A 19,889-nucleotide genomic window follows, 5' to 3' on the forward strand; every position below is an offset into this window, starting at 1 on the left:
AGTTCATGTCAGATATCTCTCCAGAACTCTATACTCCAGCTAATTTGGCTAGTAAGATATTTAACTACAACTTTTCACAAATTTCTTGTGCTTATATTTGAAAGTCTAAGTTCTGTCCCTTAGCCTACACTAGCCATATTTTTTTCTAAGTAGAGTCTTAGACTCCTAATAGGTAACCATTATGGTGATCAGACAGTTATAACCCAGAAGGTCACCAGTCTCTTAACAACTACTGATCACTGATGAGATAGGTATATTTTCAAAGACTGATTCTGCGCTCTTTTTAATTTCCTTTGACTCAGGATATTTATGAACAAATTAAGGTAACACTGAAGTTGAAAATCACTTTGGCTTCCTTGTGTTAATATAAGAATTTATTTAATGATTGATCTCAGCTGGCCTAAGGATGTTTGAACAAAACCACGTAGGAGACAGATTTAAAAATAATTTAAATCTATCCTTTTTCTGATTTGCCTCTCTGCCTTTTCAAGTGTGTGATAAAGATAATTTCCACTAACACTTTTTTCACCCTGCATGAACTCATTATGGAAAAATAAGTCAGTTTTTCGAGGACATTTTATAGTTGTGTGAGGCTTATCCAGTAACTTCCAACAGCAATTTAAATGTATTTCATCTCATCCTATCATTTATAATTTTAGAATTTAGAAATTATATCTATTACATTTATGTGAACATATATATAATACTTACCTATTCTTTTGGGGTTCTAAGAACCAAATCATGTGTAACCAAACTATGGCTCATTTAAATTTGACATATATTTTCTTGCTCTTTCAATGTGCTCTTTTTGAAAAAGATCTCAGGAAAAAAGTAGTTTTTACCAACTTTATTCAATATGACCTTCAGGTGCTTAATATTAAAGTGATAGTTTTGTTTAGTGAAGTCAAACTAACAGGTCAAATAACTAAAAGTCAGGAAGCCCCATGTTCACCTTGTGATTCTACCTTTAGCAAGTTATTTACCTTTTCTCGGTTTCTGTTTCCTCATTTGTAAAATCACGAAGTCAGAATAAATGTCTCTTCCAACTTAAGGATTTGAACTCATCTATTTAAGTTCTATGGATTTTTGTTTTCTCTTATGAAAACTTTTTTTTTTTTGGCAATGATGAGAATCTATGAATTCAAAAATTGGGACTTTACTGCATTCTCAGATGTTGAAACAAACTCCCATGACCCCCACTCTATGAAACCTAATTCAGATCAAGAAACTGCTGTGGGTGGTGGAGGTGAGCACTCCGGCGGCACACAGGAAACTTTACCGGAAGGTATCAACTGAAAGGAAACACACATGGAAATATCCTGTTACCCGTAATGAAACCTCCTGCAGTAGACCGAGGCCTTTCATGGGATCTCCCAAGCATGGCCACCCACAGCTGCCTTCACATCATCCAACTTCTCTTCTCTCTTTTTAAAAATTACTAAATATAGATTTTTATAATGTGTGTTTCACTGATGATGCATCTCTTGAATACCATCAAATAACCGGCCTTTCTTAACAAGGTTTTTAATGCATTTTTAAACCCTAAACTTCCTACACATTTCTCCCTTCATAATACTAGAAATTTCTTGGACTTTGGTGGAATTGAGAGACAAGAAAGACTTTGTAATCTCTATTAAGGGAATCAGCTTTGATAATAACAGTTTCCTATGTCTTAAAACAAACTTTGCCTTAGGTATAGCTTATTAAATTATTAAGAAAAGTAGCACAAAGTTTTTTTTAATTAATTTTGGTTTTTATAAAATACTCATCACTTACCAAAAATAATTATTCAGTATAGACTCTTTAATTTTTATTGTCTTCATTGGACGAACTGCCTATTACAGATAGCCATATTCTCTTATTTTTAAAAAAAGCTATTTTGCTATTCAAAATTTCATTCTCCCTAATGCAGATGTGTATAGCCAAGCAAACAAAATTACAGTTACCCATTTTACATGCAAACACGGAGGTTTTTAGAAAACAGGAGGATGCAGCTGCCCATGTCATGTCTTTCTACCAATAAATGTATTCAAAAAACTAAAGGCTGCTTCCTCCAACCATTATAGTTATTTTAAATAGTCTGTCACCTAAGAAATAACTCCCAGTAATAAAATTCCAGACTTTTTCTTAGTAGTAATCTAATTATTTTATTTTACATTTATTCAAAAGTTATTTATCAAGATTTAATCTTGAACAGCTATTTATGGAGCCAGGCAGCTTTATTTGGTGGTGAAGAAAGGGGAAGATAAAAATAAGATCTGGTTCTGGACACAAAGATATTTCTCCTATATTAGAGAAGATAAGGAGGGAGTATAAATAGCTATAGAATAAAGTTGAATGCGAATAAGAAATTTAAGTTTTGCAACGTGTGTGTCTGTGTGTCTGTGTATGTAACTATAAAAGTTTTATCAGGTAGAAAAAGGAAAAATTTCAACTAAGGTTTACATCTGGATTGACCTTTGAAGTAAAGAACATTTCAACCAGTGGGCAAAATGAGGCGGCCCTTTGAGCACATGAAAGCAGTAGCATCACCAAGCTGTGATTAACAACATTCATTCAAGAATGCTGAGTATGGTGACTGAAAGGAACTTGTGGGGATCCATCCTAAAAATGATGTACAGCCTGATTTGTAGATGGCCTTGAAAGCCAAGGTAAAGCCCTAAGGTTTGTTGGATAGGCAGTGAGGACCCACTGAAGAGGATAAAGATATGAGAAAAGGGGTGGCTCACAGTGATGAACTGGGATACAGAAATGACCAGGCAAGGTAAGATAACTGGAGGTAGAGGTGTCAGAGAGAGAATATAATAATGTGGGGAAGTGAAATAAAATGATGAACAAAAAAAAGGACAATAGAAATTAAATAGAGGTGTTAGGTATAGCAGAAATTCCAGGAGAATCAGAGATCATAAGGATCATTAAATACATGTGAACATAGAAGAATATAGGGACATGGAAAAGATCTGAGCTTGGATTGTGGTAGAGAGATTAAACACTAACATAAAGCATGAGAATGGTAGGAAAGGAAGACAAATAGAGTAAAATCAACCTTACACACATACCACTTAAGGTACATCCATGTGGCAGCTGGAAAAGTGAGCCAGTGGCAACAGTGTGGTTATGAGACAGGGGAGCTGAGGGAGCCTGAGCTTTTTTTTCTACTGGAAGAAGTAGTTAAAGTGTTAAATGAAATTAGTGGCCAGGTCTGAATCAACTAAGAAAGCTGTCAGAGAAAATTATTATTAAGTATCTGTCACCAATTAAAAACGTAACATTGCCTTTCACCCTGCCCTGTCCTTCTCATGTTACCCACTCCTAGGCCTGACCCTTTCCCCCCTGCAGCTCAAGTCTGGGGCTCCTGATGATGCCTGAGTTTTCCGGTCTGGAGTTGCCAAGTTAGAGCACTGATGTCATCTTCATATTCATAAAGGTGAAAGTAAAACCCCTGAGATGACGGCAAGAGGTCTTAGGGGAATGCCTAGATTTAGGTTTGCAGGAGGAGCAGGACAAACCAGAAAAGGTGTGGTGAGAAGCATTGGAGAAGAATCTGGAAAGAAAGTGTCAGGAAAGCTGAGTTTCCTAAAAAGTAGAAAAGAGAAGTGGTCAAGAAATCCAAAATGTGGAGTTTTGAGAAAAAGCAACCAGACAAGAGATGGAATAATAAGAGGTTTAAATCAAAGGCAAGATGTTTCAGAGCTGCTAAAGGGAGATTAGGAAACTATATTGACCAAGGCTGAGGAGGATAATGTGGACCCTCTATAGGGAGTGAGGGGATGGGTAGATAAGTGAAAGCTAGCTTAAGAAACACTAAGAAAACAAAACAAGGGAGAAACGTCCAGAATTTGTGTCAGACTGGTACTTGCACTTAATGCTCAGTGGAGAAGGAGTCTGAAAAGACTTCTTATGAAAAATAAAGACTTTGGTCAAAATAATGTATAGAGCTAATCAAAGTTGCAGTTGTAATGTCAAAATGCCTTAACACTGGAATCTCGGTGATCAAAGTGTACTGGTTCCATTGAAAACCTTGCTATCAGGGAGTTCCCTTCATGGCTCAGCAGTAATGAACCTGACTAGGATCCATGAAGATGGGGGTTCAATTCCTGGCCTCGCTCAGTGGGTTAAGGATCCAGCATTGCTGTGAGCTGTGGTATAGGTCTCGGACACAGCTTGGATCCTGAGTTGCTGTGGCTATGGTACAGGCTGGCAGCTGTCACTTCAATTTGACCCCTAGTCTGGGAACTTTGAAATGCTGCAGGTGTGGCCCTAATAAGCAAAAAAAAAAAAAAAAAAAGAAAAAAGAAAACCTTTCTCTCAAGCTGATAAAAATCAGTCCTCAGATTTTGAAACAACAATCTATTCTGAACTGAACTGCATCTCTCCTAAATTCATATTTTGAAGCTTTAGCTTCCAGTGTGAGGTTACTTAAAGATGTCACCTGTGGGTGATAATGAGGTTCAGATGAAGTCCTGAGAATAGTGCCCTAGTGATGGGATTAGTGCCCTTGTAAGTAGAGATACCAGAGAGCTTTCAATTTCTGCCAGGAACACAAGAAAATAAATTTCCATTGTCTAAGCCACTTAGTCAATGGTATTTTGTTATGGTAGCCCAAGCTGATTAAGACAGTCATTGACTTTTTTCCCCCCATCATGTGGCATGTGTATAGAATAATATTCAATTGTAATCTAATTTAAGATTTTGAAACTTTTATAAACAAAACAAAATCCTACTCTCTATAAGGTTTGAATAGTAATAAAAAAGTAGGAAAAGAAAGAAGAAAAAGGAAGGAATAGTCATTTATAAAATTTTAAACATTTTGCAAAAGTCTTAGATAAGAATAATACCAACTGAAGTTCACTGATCTTTTACTATGTTCCTAGCATCTTCCCAAACTACTGCATTTAATCCTCACAGTAACTCTATGAGGTAGGTGAAAGAGTATGGCTATCTTCTTTTCAAAAGAAAAGAAAAAAACAAAAAAAAAGAGCCAGGGAGGGAAAATAAAACTTACTTAAGACTATTCCTTAAGCCAACGAAAGAGCTAGGATCATGCTTCTATAGCATCCGATGCTTTGTAAGAGTTCCCTAAATAAAAATATTTCCCTATTTTTTTTTTTTTACTTCTATATGAAACTACACTTACCTAAAATATTTCATACTAGTATTTACTCACTACCTCTAAGTCTTGAATTGGAGACTGTAAAGCAGTAGGGGTAGAAGGTAATAAATATATATAATGTCTAGGATAAGGTTTAGATTTTACACTTTCTAAATTATGTTCATTGCAGCATTATTCACAATATCCAACATATGGAAACAACATAAATGTCAAAATGTCCTTCATTGGATGTATGGATAAAGAAACTGTGATATATATAAATATATGTATAAATACACACACACACATTTACACACACTGAAATACTATTTAGTTTTTAAAAAGAATGAAATTCTGGAATCCTGTCATTTTCAACATGGATTAAGCTGGAAAACATTGTGCCAGGTGAAATGAGCAAGACATAGAAAGACAAATCTTCTATGTACAAAATCTAAAATAGTCAAACTCATAGAAACAGGGTAAGACAGTGATTGCCAAGGTCCTATGGGGAGGGAAAAGGGGGTGGTGTCAGCAAAGGGTACATAGTCTGAGTTGTGCAAGATGAAAAAGGTCCACTCTACAGCATGGTGATTACAGTTAACAATACTATATTATACAGTGAAATTGGCTAAGAAGATAGATTTTAAATGAAGTCTTCTTACCACACCCACACAAGAGGTGATGGACATGTTAATTAGCTTGATTGTAATGCTCATTTCACTATGTATATGTATATCAAAACATCAATTTGTACACCTTAAATATGTACAATTTTTATGCCATTGATATCTCAAGAAAGCTGTTGAAAACTTATTTTTCTGACATGCCCATCATCTCATTCACCTCTGGTTACTCTTCTATCCTGCGGAACCCACAATGAAGATCTAGTGTCTTGATTAATCCAAGTGAAAATGAGGAATTTTTAACCCTCACAGTATCTTTGTTCTTTCTGATTAGTTTTTTTTTAAAGCTGTCTCTCCAAAATGAGTGGTAACTTTCAAACTTAATTTAAAAAGAAAAAGAAAAAGAAAAAGGAAGTATAATCATCTTCTAAGTGTAAGTCTGACAGTTTAGGTGCTCTGTCATTTCCTAGAGCAAGTCAGAAACACCTACTCCATGGATCCCAGGCAGTTTTACACTAAACTGTTTTTATTAATGAGAGCTCATTCAACCCCTCCAGTCTCTTGGCGGGAGCAGTCATAGAACTGGGTGGCTTGTGCCTGATTTAGATCAGCACATTGCGTGGCTATAGGATAGTGACACACTTCCTTGGGGCTCAGGATTGTGGAGGCAAGAGAATTTTACTAGGTAGCCCTTGTGGAAATCTGTGGTTTTCTACTTTTTCCAGGAACTGAAGGGCAACAAGAGTGAGTTGATCCTGACTGGAGACGTTGCCCAAAGGTCCATTAACAGGAGAGTATGTCTAGGGCAGAGCTGGCCATGCCTGCCAGAGGCCAGCCAGCATTCATGTGGTTTATCAAGATCATCCCTATGAATGTCACTGAGTAAACAGCACTTAAACTTCTTAAAATATCTCCTAAAAAACTAAAAGGAAATTGCACCAAGCATGGCATCTGGGAGTGAGGTACACAGCTGCTGAAGGCAGGAAACTTAAAGTGGCCTCTCCTCCCGCCACCACGAGCCGATTAGATTCCTTTCTGTATTTTTTAAGGTCTCATGATAATATATACAGATGAATGCAGAGTCTCAGATTTCTGACTTTCTCTGTTTTCTAAGCAGCCTAATCCAATAAGCTTCAAACTTTCCATTGGTGGCTGGTCTGACGATGCAAGCAGAAGGAACAGGTTGGTAGTTTGAAGAAAAAAAAAGAAGAGGGGGCAGAACAACTTCCAATTGCTTACAATTTACAGTTGGCTAAGCAGTAAACACAACTTCTAGATGTGCCAGCCTCCTCAAAACTGGCCATTTTTATCTCACTGTCTCCACTAGCTGCTCAAAGCCATAACCCAAAGTGCCCTAACAGAAAACCACTGGAGGGTGTGGTCTCTGCTTGTACCGGGTAATGAACAGGGAAGCTATTTATTTCTAGGGCATCTCTGTTCAGTGACTCATGTTTCGACTGGAAAATTGGCCACAGCTTTCTAGCAGCTCTTTCCTGCCAGCTCTCCTGGCATCCTACCCAGTGCTTCCACAGCCCCTCCCCCTTTCTCCTTGCCTGGTCTGCTTTTCTATTCCTAAAGCCCCCACTTAATAATAGTCATTGTTCCACGTTAACCTTGAGGATCTGGGAGGAAGGACATTGAAGGGCGTAGCTGTGTGCTATAATGAGCATTTGGCTCTATAGCAGGTGGAAAAGGCTTTGGGGATCTGGGCAGATTAGGAGGAGAGGGGGCTCTAGCAGATGTTGAAGCAAGATGATGTATTGCTGCTCACTCTGGGATTCAGACAATACCAGTGCAAAAGTAGAACAGGGAAAAGGGGGAAAAATTGATCCCTTTTGATACAAACTGGGCTAGAAACCAGACACACTTGAAACTGAGCATTTAAGAAAGACAAATTTGTTTCTAGGCCCTGGGTTTTTGCCTGTCTATTTTTTTTTTTCCTAATGGCAGATCAATTGCCAAATTGTTATTTTAATTTGAATGTTAACTACCTCCAGGGCTTGACTTATTTCCCATCAGCTAAAGGTTCCTATTAGTCTGACTTCTTTGTAGTAAAAGAAAAATAGAAATAGAAGCGTCAAAAACTTCATTTTAGCATGTGTTCAGAGCCAAGAAGCCATTTAAAGCAAAGGTGAATGACATTTAATTAATGATTGATCTTACCATTTGAAGAAACATATAATTAAAGATATTATTGTGCTTTGCACTAGGCAATACAATATTAAAGAAAATACTGATATAAACAAATGTTCCATTCACTTTACAAAGAATCTTAATAGATATATGCTGAATATTACTAGTCCTTTAATACTTATTTCAGTGTTTTATGAAATTCTTGATATGGAGATGGAGATAAATTAAGTGCTATGGTTTGTAAGGTTATTCACATATATTTTTACATACACTTATAGCCACACACACACACACACACACACACACACACACACACACACACATATACATGCAAAAGAGAGCAATTGGAACAGCCAGAGGATGAGTGGTCTAAGAGGCCAAGGTAGAAGCTGCAAGCCTCCCTGATCCAGTCTTAGAAGTCATGAAGTATCCTTCCAATCTCATGTTACTGGATTTAGGAGTCACTAAGGCCAGCCCAGATTCCACAGGAAGGAGAAGACTCTCCATAACTTGATGGGAAGTAGTAAGGTTACCCCTCATCGGAGCATGTGAGATTGGAAACTGCAGTTGTAGCCATTTTTGGAAAATGCAATGTGCAGTATGTCTTTCTTACAACACATAACAACCAGTTCTTGCATTTTTTTTTTGTCATCTTTTTAAGGCCACCCATGCCATATGGAGGTTCCCAAGCTAGGGGTCAAATCAGAACTGTAGCTGCTGGCCTACACCACAGCCATAGCAACTCAGGGATCTGAGCCTCATCTGCAACCTACACCACAGCTCAAGGCAACACTGGATCCTTAGCCCACTGAGCAAGGCCAGGGATCAAACCTATGAATACTAGTCAGATTTGTTTCCGCTGAGCCACAATGGGAACTCCAAGTTCTTGTATTTTTTTTTTAATTAGTGCCTTACTCCTTACAAATCCTGAAGATAAAATTATGTGCCAATCACAAAAAAATCTATGCATACCTGTAGATTTCAAAAGCATTGATGATTGGTGGTGGTATTAAAGTTTATCTTTTTGAAATGTGATAAATCAGTTTACATTTCAGTTTTGCCCCTTGGATGTGAGCATGGGGTAACTTTCTAAAATCCCTGAGGCAAATAAGGATGACAATAATACATGCTACATACAATTACTAGGGTCCAGTGACATATTACTCTTAAACTACACAAATTTCAGGCTATCAAAACATGTTTGTTGTCTATATGAATGTAGGCACTGTTTGTGACTACAAAAAGGAATCAGGCATTTCTAAATAAACATCAACAAAAGTATTATATGGGAGTTCCCTCTGTGGCACAGTGGGTTAAGGATCTGGCATTGCCAGAGCTGAAGTGTAGGTCCCAGCTGCAGCCTGGATTCAGTCACTGGTCTGGGAACTTCCACATGCCACAGATATAGCAATAGGGGGAAAAAAAAAGCATTATATGGTACAATTTGTGACAAATGTTCTGTAAAGTAATAAATGCTTTATTACTTAATAGTATTACAATTTTGAGCTTGAGTCCTCTCTGAGATTTACTAAAGCCTCCAATACCAAGTACAACAAATATCAAAATCATATACTTCCTTATATACAGATTACATCATTGTCACTTCCATATCTATTAAATTAATACTCATCCACTCAATGACTATTAAGCTTTTTAAAGCCAGGCCCTCAAGATACACTGGTGATAAAGACACTCTTTTTTTAATTTTTTAAACAGAACTTGCGAATTGTAGTAAGGAGACCATTTTTTATTAATTCTGCTCTGTGGGAAGGATTAGGAGGGATTAAGATGATGGAGCCAATGAAACAAAAATTCATTCATTCATTCAGTAAATATTTAAATGAGCAACAATTACAATGCAGATTATGTGGTAGACAGGATACAAAAATACTTAAGACACAATCCCTGCTCTAATATAGTTCTCCTTTTTTTGAGGGAAATTGACACGTTAAAAGATAATTCCAAAACGAAATTTAGTAGAAGTTAAGACACACACATCTATTTGGGTGATGAAAGCTTCCTGAAGGAGGTGATACAGACATTTTGTCTCAAGGACAATTATGAATTAACCTGATGAAATCAGGTGGGAGAGAGGATTGGGGAAAAAAAATGGTTCACAAAACTTCCCTAGAAGGTTTCCTCTGAAATTATACCACTTGTCTAAATAACATGATAGAGTATATGGCAGACATTTTGCCCAAACCAGGATGGTTTAGCCGATTCATCCTTATAGGAAGACCTTGTTGTCCTGATACTGGGCATGCTATTATCAGATAACTTGGAGCTGTTAGCCCCACCAAGAAACTGCCTTAGCTGGGCAGAGCTGCCTCTTCCAAGGCCATAGAGACCAACATTCCATGCGTGAGGGATGGTTAGCCATTTTGGGCTCAACGTAGAGGAAGAGTGAAGAGCTCTGAGCAGGGTCAACCAAGGATGACATGAGGCCTGTGATGCACAACTTCTCCCTTTGCTTCTTTCTTTTCCCTGCTCAAATGTTAATCTCGAGGGCTTTTCTCAGTTAGAATCCTGCTCCTCTGTATGAATCTGCTTACTGAGAAACAACCTGTTAATGTCATCATAAGCAAAAGAAATTTAAAAGAATTGTGAATTCCTCTTTGTCCTTTGGCTCCCTATAATATGAGCATTTTCCTCACTTTCTGTTTTTAATAGACTGCTCAAATATTAGTCACATCAGTCTGCATTGTACAAATAATTACTCAAATTTGGTTGAAAATATTACTTAGAAAGCACAGCATAAAGCTGGGTTTTAGTCATGAATTTCTCATCCATTTATCATTTGATCATATTTTTGGATAACTGCTTGCCAAAGCTAAAAATTTTAATCAGAGCCATTTTTGAGTAGGAGAAGCAGAAAGGATGTCTTTGAAAGCAATAATTCCTTTTTTGTTTCTTTTTACTTTTACACAATTTAAAAATAGTCAACTGGATTTTTAAATTTTAAATTGATAAGTAAAATTGCATTTGATCCTCGCCAAGTTGACTCATATATTTTATGGATGAAATTAGATTAATTAAGATACTACAAATTCCATGAAGTTATTTATTTTACTCTTCTGTTGAATAGCAAATATTAGCTTTGGTTACACAATGATCATGAGAAATAATTATCTTGAGAGGTTTTGCAATATTTATTATGATAATTTGTTACATTTTATTTACATAATATTTTAAAATATTTTGTAGTCTTAGATCTCCATCTTTCCATGAATACTTACAAAGAGGGTTTGTCTCTCAATGTGTGTATGTAATGATTTTCCTCTTATATTGTGATAATAATATAATGGAAAAAAACACAGCTCTTTTGCTTTGCTATCTTTGCTTTAGGTGATAATGATGTGACCCCCTTTTTTCTACTTTTTTTGCCCTGTGACTTTCTATAAAACCACAGGGACCATGTGATGATAACAGTCTCAATGATGCCAACAATAATAATAGCCAGTATTTGTTGAACTCATACTATACACTTGTCATTGTTCTAATTCCTTCATGTATCAATTCATATAGTTCTCAGAACAAATTTTGGAAGTTGGTGCTACTGTTTTCCTTATTTTAAAGATAATAGATGACCCTTATCTAGGATGGGCCTGAACCACTGAAAGGACATTGTACGTTATGATCACTTTCCATTTTGGGGGTTAAATACAATTTCCACCTGCTAATCAAATGAAACGTATAGTTTGTAAGTCTATTAGGAGAGGCATGAAAAGAACCAGAGGACTAATATAAATGTTCCAGGTTCTTTTGAATATGATGTAAAGCATTCAGAAACAAAGAAATGAAGTAGAGACACAAGTATTTCCTTCAGATCTATTTAATATGAAAAATAGCTATAGTTGTGTGTATTTGTGTGTGTTGGGGATTGTTTGCTGAAAAATAGAGGGGGAATTTACCAAACTGTTTGAGTAGCTGTCCATAGGTTTTAGAAACGTGTTTTTCTTCTAATTTTCACATTTTTCCAATTTTCTATAATGAGCATGTCTTGCTTACATTATTTGAAACATTAATTTGAAATACTTTTAAATGTTTAAATTCTACTTTTGTACATATTTGTCTACTGCTATGACAAATAATTATGTACCATCCCCTTATTCCCAAAGAGTTACTCCCTTCTTTTACCATGTATGATTTTAAGACTGCATGTGTTCTACACACACAGTGAGGAGAACTGACTAAAGGAAGATTCCAGAATCGTATGTATCAAATTCTGACAATGGCAGGGAATGTCAGGCCACTTAAGCCTCTATGTACTTTTACAGCCATTAAATATTTTTAATTGTTAAGATAATGTTACTAATGTATATATTAGGGCCTCATGATAATGCCTTCTTCCCATTCATTGTGTTACAATTTTTTGAAGCTAAACTACTCTGTGCTAGGCACACAGGGCAGAGTGTTGAGAGGGCAGTAAGATCCCATTCTTATCAAAATATGGGCATGGGGAAGGCCCAACATCATTTCAGAATATCATTCAAATCTCTCATTTCACTTGGCTTTTACTGTTACTTACTTATTAGTTTAAGGGTGATAAAATTTCATCTTATATTAAATTTCATGCTGTAACTGATTTTATGAGAAGATCTTGGTCAATAATTAATCAGAATTGAATCAAATCAACTACTCAGTTGGCTTAGCACACACAAGCCAACTTCAGAAGCAAAGCCAAATAAAGATGGAAGATTTTTAGATAACACAGTTAGAGATGGTGATTCTTATTTCATGGGCAATATTGACTGCTAATTATTTACGTATTGGCAAGTAGTGAACCCTCTCACTCTGCACAAGGTATACACTTCTGTACTCCATGACTAAAACTTTGCAGTAACTTAAAAGCTTGGGCTTTTTGTTTCCCTGGAGAAAAGGTTAGCTTCTAGTCTGTTACCACTTTAAAATGTTAAACTTTTAATGAATTTCATCTATGTATACCAATTGGCATAAAAACCTATTCTCAAATATTTACGATAATTTTGAACTTATTTAAAAGTTGCCATGAAGATGTATACATGTTAAGTGAGTATTACTTTGGGATGATCTTGGTGTGTCAGTGCCTTGAGGACAAGAATTATTCAGGCTTGCCTCTAGCAAGTGCTAAATGCTTGGGAACATACAGCAAATATTTGGTGATAGGAGGATGTTAGAATGAAAGGAAAAACAAAAATTTTAACCAAAGAGAAAATTTATTATGTTCTTATCTGTATACTCTTGCAATTATAAAACATTTCACTTGAGTTTATTTTATTAATACAACTACCTGTTTTCTGTATGTAAGAGTACCATGTATATATTACAGAAAACTTAGAAATTACAGAAACTATACATATATGTAAATATATATACTCACACACATATGTATATATAGAGAAACAATAAAAGTATAATTCTACCATACAGAAATGACTACCATTTGACATTATTTACCTTCTAAATGTATAGTTTTACATAGTTAAGTTTATAAAATAGAACTACTTTTTTTTTTTAGGGCTGCACCTGTGGCATATGGAAATTCCCGAGCTTGGGGTAGAACCGGAGCTGCAGCTGCTGGCCAACATCTCAGCCACAGCAACACAGGATTCGAGCTACATCTGCAACCTACACTGACCTACATCGCAGCTTGCGGCAATGCTGGATCCTTAACCCACCGAGCAAGGCCAAGGATAGAACCTGCATCCTCATGGATACTAGTCAGAGTCTTAACCCACTGAGCCACAACAGGAGCACTGGAGAATCATTTTTAAATACTAGTTTTTAACAAAATATCATAACTGTTAGACTGTTCATGATATAATACGTCTTTAAAATATTTGAAGAAAATATGGTATTTATGTCTCTACAAATTATTTAGGTTATCTAAATTTGGAGCTATTACAAATAGCAGCAATTGCAATCATTTTGTAAGAGTTTGCTCTATACCAGGCACTGTGTACTCTTTATAATCCATTCTGCTGGCATTATCATCATTTTCAGATGAAAGAGATTAAACATTTATCTCGAACTAACTGCTAGTTCAGGTTTGAGGCAGAATTAAATATAGGTTTTTTCTGACCCCAAGCTCAGCTATTAACCAATTTATTGTTTTCGCTCTCTCTTATATGTACCATCTTGTTAAACATCTTTGTGCACATTCTGGATTATATCCTTAAGTATATTATCTGAAATAGAATTAGAGAACCAAAGGGGTGAACACTTTTTGAAGCCCTTACTGTTTTTGTTCAAATTATTTCCCAAATACATTAATCAAATTTATATTTATATCCAAACAAGTTCAGAAGATCTTAGAATTGCTTAATTCTCACTTTATTTAATACTGTTAATTAGATGGGCCAAAATGTATTTTATGGATTTATCTTTTGTGTTTTTGATTTTTTGACATTGTAAAGAACTTTTTGTGCATGAATTATATGTATATTTTTTAGGTGATTATTCTGTTACATTGCTTAGTTTGTTTATTGCTCAGGTGTTAAGTGTTAACCTTATTATAAGTGTTAATCCTACTGATCTTTTCAGATACGTAGGAAGTTACCCTTGCTGATGTATTTAACAACAAACTTTTACATAACCACTCTTTGGTGTCAGGCACAGTTTAAGATGTCTTATATTTACTCCTCACAATTATCCTTAAAGATGGGTACTATTATTATCCTCATTTTTATAGATGAGGAAAGCAGAACACACAGAGTAACTTTCCACAGCTCATAGAACTAGCACGTAAAAATGTTCAACTCTGGCAGGCTGGCTGGAGCAATCATGCTTTTATACATACATCTTGCAAATATTTCTCAGACTTCACATTTTCCATTTTATTTGGTTTATTTCTTAACATATGTTGAGAATTATATTTCATGTATTCAAACCAATTGATCTGTTCTTTCCTTTTAGCGGTATGTCTTTTCAAATATACTCTAAGGAAATCAACCAACTACTAAAAGTGTTTTGTCAATTACATATATACCAATACTGTTTACAATAGCAAAACAACTGGAAGCAACATAAATATTCGACAACTCAAGATTGACCATATATATTACAATACATTTATGCACAGACCTTGTGCAGTCATTAAAAATGATGGGGAATCTGTATGTTTGTTGACATAGAATGTAGTCACCACATATTGGTAAATAAAAAGTTAAACTGTGGAAATAGAGACTCATGTTTAAAAAAACAAATGTGTGAATACATGTTTGTGTAAACCTATTAATATATTAACAAAGGATTCTCTTAGCTGCTTATTGTTTTCTTAAAAAACATTCTAAAATGAGAATGGATTACTGGTGAAAAATAGCTTTTTCTAATGTCACCAATGCAATGGTTCACTGATCAAAATTGAGAAAAAAAAGTCTTTATCAAAAGTCCAAAGAAGTATTCATCTGTTTTTTGGTTGATAGTCTTTCTGAAATATGTACAATCAATATTAAACAAATATTGTGATACTTCTCTATAGATCTCTTTACACACTGTAGGTGTCAAATACAAGCAATCCATTTGTAGGCGAGACTGGCCATGCCCTCTTATACATAGACTTCTCTAAGAATCCTGCCAACATGCTGTTATTAATGGGATAATTATGCTTGGAAACACAGTATGCACTTAGTAAATATAGATCAACAATTGAATAAAGAGCACACTGACCAGATTTAATCCTTTTTCAGGTTAAATTCAGAAGCCAGTTCTTAGAATAATTATGAAATGTGTTCTGTGTGCACCAGAGTATAAGCTTTGAGGGGAGATATTTTTATCAACTGCTCACTTATGTAGTCTCAGCTCCTAGATCAATACCTGGTACATAGATGCTCAATAACTATTGTTTAAAAAAGTAAATTAATAGATAAAATAACCCATTCGTCCCAATTACAGACAGAGGAGGTCAGTTTTTTGTCACCCTCTCACAGATCACAAAACTAAAACTCAAGAGAATTTAAGTAGTTTGCCCAAAGTCTCACAGTTGGTAAATGATGGATCCAGAATTTGAGGCCACATGGTCTGACTTTAAAGTTCCTATAAGCACACTGCACATCCTCTCAAAACAGACCACTCTGGGGGTTCTCTGAGGAAATAAACTTAAAAAAACTTTTACACTGCTCTGTTGCTATGCAAATATCCTTTCATTCATTTCTTTAGCAAATATTTGCCAAATATCCATCTTGTGCATGTTTGGACACCAGAATTATAATAGAATAAAAATGTCAGGTGAGGCTCCTGTCATAGTGCGTACATGCTTTTCAACTAGGGAATAAATAAGATAATTTTAGTGACTGATACAGGTTCTGGGGACACACACTTTAAATAGGCCAATCAGGAATGGCTATTCTGAGGAGAAGGAGCCCTTCACAGGAAGACTTAGTGCAACTGTCATAGCCATAGGATCAAATAGCAAGGGCAAAAGCACTAAGAATAAGGCACGTTTAAGGATATAAAATGGCTAGTGCGCTTAGAACAAGGGACCAAGGGAGAAAGCTGGAGGTGCATGGGAAGTCCTTCAAAGTCATTTTTGTGTTTTTGGAATTCTTAAAGCTACTCTAGAAGTGCTGAATTTAGGAATATTAAGCTAATAAATGATATGACATTAAACAGCAATTACAAATCCTAATCCTTCTACCCAAACAGAAGAATTATTTCAGCTTTCAATAACACTTTTAAGGAACTGAGAGGGAAAATAGAAGTTGTATAAACTAACGGTATGAACCCTGCAAATTTAAAATAAATCACTAGGGGTGTTAGACTGGCTACAGCAAAGGTTGCTTAATACCAGGATTGGCTTTCAAGAGAAATCATGGAATCTCCCCTCTGGAGATAGTTTAAAATAGGATTAGATATATTCATTCAGGGCAATCTTGCTTGAAAGCCTCTGCTGACCTCTCAAGGTCTTCCCAGTCCTATGATTCTGTGATAAAATTAGACTCTTTCATTGGGTGAAAACAACCCAGGTTTCACCATGCCAGCTGCAACCTGAAATAATTGGAAGGGACTGATTTTGGAGTAGTGTACTCCTACTGCTGAGACAAGATGCAATTAACAGATCCCCCAACTTCTCTTATTTCATGCTGTACTGAGTACTCTGCTGGTTCCCAGCCAATAATGGTTGGTATCAGTGATATAAGCAAAGTCAAGTGGTCTGATCCATGATTAAATAGTAGATGTTTTTATTAGCTGCTGACCTTGCTTTGAACAGTGTGGCTTTAAGAATTGTGTACCTATTAGCTGATTCTTTGATCCTCGAAAATAGGAACCAGATGAATCCAATAATGCATTTTTGTTTGGCCTCTTTTCTGCTATTCTCAAGTTGAAATAACTCAAGCTCTGATGCCATGAGCCTTAACCTCATTAAGCAACTCAGCTCAACTGTTCAGATACTTAATCATCAGCAGTTATCCACTTTAATAATCGCTTTTCAAATAAAAGTCAAAGAAATATTTTTTTTCTTATGACATTCTCATTTAGAGGCAAATGACCCTAGTGACTAGAGCACAACTCTGGAGTGAGGTAGACCAGAGCTTAGAGCCAGCACCTTCCCAACCAAGGTGGGTGAACTTGAAGAAGTTATTGAACTCCCCTGTGCCTTGATTTCTTTATCTGTGTATTAGAGGTATACTAGTTCCTGTCTATACACTTGATGTTAGAATTAAATGAGATAATATGAAGTAGTGCTCTTCCCTCATCTTCCACACTGTTCTTTCTCCTATCTCAGATGTTCATTTAACATAAAACACTATCAGATGAAATCATATATATATATATATGATCATATATATATATCAAATCATATATATATATCAAATATATATATATATATATTTACTTACTTTCACTATTCTTCTTCCACTCCCCACCTTCCTACTCCCACCCATCTGCATACACACATTCAGATGTGAGTTCCATAAAGACAAGGACCTTCTTTGACTCATCCCCAGAAAATATTCATGGGCTAAATGAAAGTATGAAAGCATATTGCACAGTGGTTTCTGATGTGTTAGCAGCATCCCATAAAATGCTACATGATTAATTTTTTCTTGGAAATAATGGTTTAACTACATCCATCATTTCAATATGTGAAGCAGCCTGAGGCCAAGGGCAGAGTATGTGGAGTTTGCACAAGGGACAAGAAAAGCTTCCAGCTTTGCCAACAATAACGTGGGTTAGAGCAAACAGTTTTATCTCTTCAGATTTACTCAAATGCAAATTACTTCCATATATGACATTCTTTGAGATCTACTTACTAGTGTTGTCACTGATTATTTATAAATACAGGTCATGTTTCTTAGTAAAAGTGGTGTCAAAGACCAAAGAAAGCATGTAGCTATGCTGTTGGATGCTCTCAGAACAAGCCCCCCGATTTCTTGATATCCTCAGTTAACCGTTGTAAAATGAGGATACTAGAAAATAGAAAGCTCCTTTCCATGTTAAATTTTAAATAGTTAAGCAAACTCAAGATGAAAACATATATGCTGTTTTATATTGTATTTTAATAAGTAATTATCTGACAAGCATAAGAACGTGAGGACAATCATGAGAAAAGAAGGAAAAGGGATAGAAGGGTCTAATAAAAACAAGGAAAAATGCAGGAAAGACCAAAAATAATTCTCTAACTCAAAACAGGAAGAAAGGCTATCAACAGGTAGACTAATAACTAGAAGAAGTGGTTTAAGGGCAAAGTTTTTAATTTTTTTAAACCCCTTTTTTTCAGAATTTAGAAATTAGATGGTGATTTGATTGGAGAGATGTTTTGAAAAGGGAAAAAATGAATAGTAGAAATGTCTAAAGATGCTGATTGAGAGGAACAACAAAGCCAGATGGCATAAATGGCATCTTTAGGGATTTTGTGGCATAACAAGCTATGCTAAAAAGTGCCCCCTCTGTCCTGAAAACGCTGCAGTCACAGTCTGAGCATGCTCTGTGTCCTTAGTTAGCCACGTTAACCCACTTAATGTGCTTGACCCTAAAACCTCTAACTTTCACTCAACCACTCAGTCTTTTTTTTGTTGTTTTTTTGTTTTTTTTTTAGTTGTCTTCAGTACCTCATTAAGCTGATTTTGCTGCCCTTCTGGACATCTTAATCAGTAAAAGTTGTTCTTCTTTGTGAAATAGTCATGGCATATTGATATTAAAGAATTTGAAGCAGCTTTTAAAAAGAATGAGGATAGCTAAATGCATTGAACCTAGATTAGGTTAAAAAATTAAGCTGCAAAATAATTTGTATGATATGATCCAATTTTGATTACTGACAACAAGTATATCAATTATTTGTATAATTTTAGAAAAATGTGAAAATATATTCATAACTGGTAGCTTTGGTTTCCTGAGAAGTAGAGAGAGAGACAGAATGGCGAAGAGGAATGGGAGAGATTATTAACAAAATAGAAAATTTTATTTCTACATGGCTAAGAAATTTCATGAGAATAAAACCTAGCCAACATAAGCATAAGTTACTGTGGGGACTTGCAGAATAACATATTTAAAAGGAAGACAGGCAGCATATATACACTTTTCTGCCCTCCCATTGTGCTCCTTTCTGCTGCCTGGAATACTGACATGAGGACTGGACCTTTAGCAGCCACCTTGGACCATGAGGATGGAAACTACACATTGAGGATGATGAAGCAGAAAAAAAGAGAGATAGAAAAGTTTTCTGATGACTTTATGGCATCAGTTATCACAACTGAACTATCTACTTCTGATGAATTTAGTCCTGATTTATATAGAGAGAGCCAAACCAGGCATATATGGAAAGTAAAATTTCTTAAGGAAAAAAAGCAAAGTAGGTATAAAATCAGATTTCATATATATATTTTTTTGTTTTCACAGTACAGGCATATTCCATTTATGCTCAGATCTAGAGCAGCTCCCTTACTAAATCATGATAGTTCTGGTTGTATCTATTGTGCTACTGATTCCAATGAATAATTGAGTGTTTAGAGCTGTCATAAAAGTTCTTGGTCTCTTTCTCGTGCTAACAGTAGAAGGTCTTGAAGAATTGGTTAAGCAAAAATAAAAGTGCACCAAGGCAAGAGTGCTACAATCACTTAAGC

At 35.7% G+C, this 19,889-nt stretch overlaps 1 long non-coding RNA gene across 3 annotated transcripts in view; it reads right to left on the reverse strand.

Annotated features, from left to right (window-relative positions):
• LOC110259422 overlaps nucleotides 835-19,889 on the reverse strand; it is a 622,305-nt gene continuing 603,250 nt past the window's right edge. For all 3 annotated transcript variants that reach the window (XR_002341816.1, XR_002341813.1, XR_002341815.1), the window contains one exon: nucleotides 835-1,292. This is a non-coding gene — a long non-coding RNA (uncharacterized LOC110259422). The remainder of the gene's footprint in view (nucleotides 1,293-19,889) is intronic.

Source organism: Sus scrofa, chromosome 2 (assembly GCF_000003025.6).
Source record: "Sus scrofa isolate TJ Tabasco breed Duroc chromosome 2, Sscrofa11.1, whole genome shotgun sequence".
Taxonomy (NCBI): Eukaryota; Metazoa; Chordata; class Mammalia; order Artiodactyla; family Suidae; genus Sus; species Sus scrofa.